Genomic DNA, 6,755 nt, shown 5'->3' on the forward strand with positions numbered 1-6,755 from the left:
GTTGTAACCACGCGGAAGGACTAAGCTAACGGATCCAGACATCTGTGGCAGCAAATACGGATGGGTTAATTAATGCGGTGGAAAATCCGCTCCTCGTGAGGGTTTAACGTGACAGGGCCCACTGATGAAGCACTGACATGCTAATTCGCACATGACATCACTCGAAGACTGGCTGGTATGGACCTGGGCAAGCCCGGCAGTTCAATCGCCAGAATGGGTGATTCTGCCATGATTCGCGGTTTTAGTTCCCCTCACCATCGTATTGCAAAACCGCAAATGATTTGTGCAGATGTCGGTCACTCGGATCAGAATCACACACCTGTGCGGTCGTGGCCCCATCTCTCCTAGTTCATGCCACAGTGACTTGTGTTTTAGATTAGTGTCGGAAAACGTGTCATGGGCCACCTTTCAGTCGATTAGTGCCTGGGTTGAACAGGTTGTTACAGGTCGAACAGTTTTGAAATCTAGTGAGCTGTGAAGAACACATTTGTGCATGCTGTGTAGTTGGTCTCATGTCTTCACCTGCTTTGGTTGCTGAGATCCCACATCAATCCTTAAAATAGGGCTGATGCATGGTTTGCATGTGAGAGGGCATGAGCATTTACAAACTCATTTCATATGTACACCAACCTGATTTATGTCATTCCCCACCCCAGAATCTCTTCATACTATGCAGCTCTACCACCCAGTCATGAGACTTTGATCCAATTATGAGATGTGCTTCAGATCTTGTTTCCAATTTGTGAATGCTATAATTTCCATGTAAATTGAATGGGGATTTTGGTCATTTTGTGTGTGTGTGTGTGTGGTGATTTTGCAAGGTTGAAAGTCAATGAACAATATCAAGTAGCTTGCAAGCAATTGAATGTGGCACTTTAGAAACAATCTCACCTTGCTTGGCAAATGAATTCTTGTTCCTGGAAACTGCATCAATGTGCAATCAGTAGTTGCAAAGACACTATGCTCTAAAAAGTGTGACAGCCAGGCTGAAACAGCTCAGATTCGGAACTGTGTTGCAATAACAATAAGACTTGCTTAGCCTGAAGTATGCTCATAACTCCTGTAATGCATCACAATAAAATAGTCCTCAAGCAGCCAGACTGCAGCAAATCTAAGTGTGACCTTCAGCATGATTATGCAATGAAATATAGGATACATGTGGTGCCACAAGATATCAAGATTCACAGCAGACCAGCTTCTAATGTACAAAAAGACTGGTGAGAGCGAGCCGCATGATCCCTGATTGTCCACCAAAATATAATCCTCAATATGCTGTGGTCAGGTCACCAGTATCACCATATTTACCTTAGAGGCCTTACTGTATAAACCTCAATGCATTCATATTAAGCAATATAAATTGTAATGCAGGCTGTGACTTTAAATGATGGTCAGCTAGCTCAAAAATCAGTGCTCTAATGTCCATTAACCCTAAAAATATCATAGTACATTGAAACAATTGAAACCTTGCTGTGGCATCTCAGGGCTCATGGTGCTCAGGTTAGCTTGGAAGAGTTGCGTTAGATTCTACCCCTAGAAACATGCACGTTCTGAAGAAGTCTTACCAGCACACAATTATTTTCTTGCTTTTTTGCAATAAGGATGATTACAGCCAATAAACATGCTGTGGAGCAGGTGCAGACATTGAGGTTTATCTTTGGGTATGTAGGGTCAGATGGTGTTTGTGTCCTCAGCAAAAGAAGAGTGATGATAGAAAGCTGTCTGTCTGCCATAATCTAACTTGTCATAATATTGCCATGTGTGCCCTACTGTAAGATATTTCTGTTTTGGGGTGAAGCTACAGAATACTTCTGCATGTCTCCAGGTATGCATTGTACCCACTCATGTGCGACTTGTTGAGTCAGTTTGGGGGTGCTTCACACTTTGGGATGAATAAGGTTGCTATATTAGCCTCACCAGAGATGACAACAGTTACATAAAGGTTTTGAGCATAGCAAGTGAGTATGAATGTAGAGTGACTGATATATTCCCTGATACTTTTGGCCCCAAGTGACAAGCATTTGCTGAAAGGGGAAGACTAATGTCCTTGATGTCAATATGTCTGAATCATTATCAGTCTGAAGTCAAGCTTTAAAATGTCAAAATGATCTTAGAAACAAGGAGTGACTGGACCCAACTGTACCTACTCTATGGTGACCATTCTGTTACAACTTTAAATAAATCCACTAAACTGGATGCTGTAAAAACATTAATGCTCTGAACCTTGCACATGCCTGCCAAAAACTGAGGCCAGGTCTAAGTGATGATTGCAGGACATTCTTCTAAAATAATGGGTGCATTCTTTATTGACCATACCATAAAAACAGCCTGATTCCTTAGAACATTACCAGCATGAACTATATTCTCGGAGACCACGTGCCACATTATGGGCAAGATAACTTGGGGCAGGCATGCTGAAATTATTGCTGCAATGTCTGTTCAATATAATATACATTCCGTCAATTTTGGGACGGTGACAACGTTCAACAAAAAGTTACATGAGACGGTGACAACGTTCAACAAAAAGGTCCATGAATTCGAAGGAAATCACCGGGCGCTACTTATGTTAAGCGGTCTTGCCAATTTCGTCAAAGGACAAGCATGCCCACGTCATTCACTACATCCAAAAAAATCCCCGCCGTTTCAAAGCCATGAAAATCAAACAAAACGTCGGCCCCTTACCTTGTGAAATCGCGCAATGCGTGGAAAACGCAAAACAATAATACCGGGCGGTCGGTAAACGTTGACGCTCACAGACGTCTTTGATGCGCCGTATTGACTATCATTATGAAGGTTTCAAAATCACAGTAAAAAGCATAGTATCGTAAAGAAATGTTCTGACCCAACTTTTTTCTCCCGTTGTCACGCTTCGATTGCGCTTCATCAAAACGCTCTTCATGCTTTATGTTATAAATGAACCGCCCCGAGTCTGAATATGAGCTCAAACACCTATGGGTGAACTGTCCTGGGTGCAACCACGCGTCTGATATTGGAGGGAATACATCGGCCGTGGGGAGAGGGAGGGGTCAAACGGAAATATGGGGAAAACCTGGACTTGGGCACAGCATTTTGAATGGAAAAGTATGAAAATCGTGTATTCTAAATTAGAGGCAGGCTGCAGGGAAGCTCCCTTTTTGGGAAATTGGGGGGACATATTTTCTAGCGCATGTTCGGTCACACCCTTGCAATCTCCAACTAATTGGCAGTGCGCGAAAGATGATGTCCAATTGCTAAAATTACCGAAACCTAGCACCTTTTTAGGTAGGCTCACAAAAATTGCTGTGACTGGCTTCATGCAGCGTTAAGTGGTGCACAGTAAACCTCCGGCAGAAAATCACCGAAATCCGAAAAGACATTAGGGTCGGTACTCACAACCCTAAAATATCCTATGAAAATCTGAGATCAATCGAAAGGCATCCCGAAGCGGAATTATTTGCAATGTAATGCAAATGTTGCATAGCATGCAACTTCTTACAAGAAAATAATGCGATGACGCCGGTCTATTCATGCCGTTCAAATGTCAGCACCTATAAAACGTATACATGGGATATAAAAGTAGACGGATCAATGGCTAATCAATGCGAATATGCATTTCTTTCTTGACATTTCATTTTTCATTCACGTTTTTTTTCAGATGACGTTTAGAAATGTCTTCCATGTTAAAGGCATTACCCGAAGTTAGATGCCGACCGTCTAAGGCTAAGAATTACTTTTGCTTTGTATTTGCATCATCGGCTGTGAATAACGTTTTAACATGAGTTCCTACTTATACGCCGCAGCAACGCAACCCACTCAACCACCGCTTGCATCCACCTAGAGTGGCGTTTGTGGACGTAAACTTAGACGGTCCTTTGGTTTCATTTTGTTGAGGAAGCATCCTCTTTGGTCTAACGAGAAAATGTGTTGGTAAGTCGAAGTGCCGCCCGCGTAGACCAGCTTTTGGTGGAGTCCAAAGCCGACTGGTTAGGGTTTACTTTTGTTATTGTATGTCACTTTTAGTTTGGTTTGTTTATGTTGGTGTTTGAATGTTTCAGCGACCATTGTCCTCGATGTCTTGCAGTGGGTGAGTTGACTGGGAGAGGCACCTGATTTAACCCTCGCTATGTTTTTTTATCCCTAGTAGTCGAACGACTACGTGTACTTCGAAATGGCGCTGTGGACTGTGCTCAGACTTTGCAAGAAGCATCCTGTAACGATTTCAGCTCAATCAAGGGATAACAATCCCCCTGCGCATTTGTGCCCGCTTTTACTGTGCACTCGGCAATCGAGCGGTGCCCTCAGGCAATTCGTGTCGGCGAAAACTATTAGCCCTTATGAGCTGTTTACATTGGCAGTAAAACAAGTCAAGACAGCACTAAAGCCTTATTCTGTTCAATAAGCGTCTGTTGATTTAAGCCCCGCCGGACGTCATTTGCCCTCACCTTTGCCGGATAGGCTGATAGGGCCTCACATACCCGTGCTATCTCGAGAATTGAGCACGCTGTGGCTGAAGAGAAACAGGGGCATTGTATGGCTGGCGTGGATCCGTGCGGGATCAATGCCGTTTAATATTGGTGCAGGTGACCTTTGGTTGGTTAAACTTGATAAGCGAGGCCACATTAGCGAATTTATTTCCTCTTTCAGAAACAGGCAATGGGTGCGCTGCGATAGTGGGGATAGCTGTATATTATGTTCATTGATGAACTGAACCACCTTTCGATGCGACCTCCATCAGTGGGTGTGACCTATGACTCGTCAAGTCAGTTCTAGCGGCGAGTGGCTGTCAAATCGTCTTGGCTACTTGATGCTGCGGCAGCTGCTGTCGGTTAGTTAAAGGGCTTCACGTGTTGGGCGACCTCATGGGTACCGATATGAAATGTGTAAAGAGCTGGACTAGATAAAGCTTTTAGAAATTACGGATATTGCTACGGGTATGAGGAAGCTATTTACGACACGGAGGGTAGATTTTTCAAAAATGTCACCCAATATCATTGCTTCTGCTTTTTAAGCCAAATTTTGTCCCATTCACACTACTATTGCAACTATCAAAATAAAAGTAATTTTGCGAAGTACCTATATAACTACCACTTACTAATAGTGATAGCCCCAGCTCAAAAAAATCACTGGGTATGATCCACCTGATTTCAATGGACATGTATTCTCCGTCTCATTTTTAATTCATCGTCATTAATAGGGCCAGAAGCCAAAAACTAACCGTAGATGCAATTTTATTTGTATTTGAAGTCATGAACTAAAAGAAGCGGCCGTTCACTGACCGCTTGGAATAAAACGGCGGGCCTTTCCGTTTTAAAATAATTAAGTTGACTCTTTCTGAGAATAGCTTTTTCAACACTCAAGGACTTTGTCAGAAGTTTTCTTAACTCTGCAGAGGTATTGATGGCCGCGTGAACGTAGTTTATAAATCGAGATGGGATCAGAAATTTGCATCAACATGGTCAACCGATGCTCGTCTAGAAATATTCAAAAATCATTCAGAATTGATTGCCGAAAAAATGTACAGCGTAGCTTTGGGCATGCGCGCTGGCAAGTTTTCGAAACAGTAGTCCGCCGCTCGGCTTTCCAGCCTCCATAGGCTGTGCGCGTTGACACCGCGGCCAACACAAGGCGAACACAAGGCGGGCGGTCAAAGGACGAACGAAAACTACGACACATCTGAAAGAATTACTTTTGAATGCTCTGGGACGTCAATTCGCACGTGTAGAAAGCAGTCAGTGTGTGCATTTCAACTGCGCCATTTTTATATTGATAATAAGAACGGATTACCATTTACAGCACCGCGAACTAGTGTTGAGATCTGATGGTAGCACTGGAAGATTACAAATGGAATGGTACGAAAAGATTAAAAGTAGTGTGAATGGAACTAATATGACTTAAAAGTACAAGCAATAATATTAGGTGGTGTTTTAAAAACAAATATTTCCAGAATCTTTACATAATCCAGCTCTTTACATCTTCCATATAGGTACCATCAGGTTACCCAACACGTAAAGCTCTTAAATTAACCGGCAGCAGTTGTCACTGTATCAAGTAGTCTAGATGATATATTCTTCATGTCGTTGTTGTAATTGTTACTACGTTTAGAGGACAGCCCTCAATATTATGCGGTGAACCTAACTGCCCCAATCTTATTCTTGGACCGTGTGAATTGATTTTGAAAGCTTCTGGAAGGCATTATTCCAGGGCGGTACATCTTGGGCGCCCGACGTCCGGCGCCTGGTGCTATCTACAGCAGCCAACGCAGTTCGGTTTTGCACAAAATACAGCCACGGCCATTGGTGTTCTAGCTCCTAACGTGCGAGTGCGCAGGCCAAAAACAGAAAATACAGCACGGCCATTGGTGCTCTAGCCCCTAACGTTGCGAGTGCGCAGGCACAAAACTCTTCATGCTGCTTGTTCCAGAAGATGGTTCTGCAAAATTATGGATGTTCTCAGCGAACATGGATGTCCTCCTTTCATGTTGACCTTATCGTGATCCGCCTTATGGGCTATTAATGAGACGCGTGCCATTTTTTCCGGGAAAGGGACACTGCGGGAAGGACACAGTTGGTTAATTTTTGTTCTCGGCCACCGGGCTAAGGGGCTATTTTGTCCCAGCGCGGCGTAAGCACCGGCTGCCATTCTGGCGGCACGGGGCAGGGTCCCTTGGTCGATCCTGAGACCCTTAGTGGCTAAAGCATACATTGGCTCCCTCCCTGCCTCGGGAGGCCCTCTGACCCCAGCATTTGCCCCCCCCCCCCCCCCAATTGACGCAAGGGCTC

This window comes from Pollicipes pollicipes, unplaced genomic scaffold, assembly GCF_011947565.3.
Source record: "Pollicipes pollicipes isolate AB1234 unplaced genomic scaffold, Ppol_2.1 Scaffold_7261;HRSCAF=8764_pilon_pilon_pilon, whole genome shotgun sequence".
NCBI lineage: Eukaryota > Metazoa > Arthropoda > Thecostraca > Pollicipedomorpha > Pollicipedidae > Pollicipes > Pollicipes pollicipes.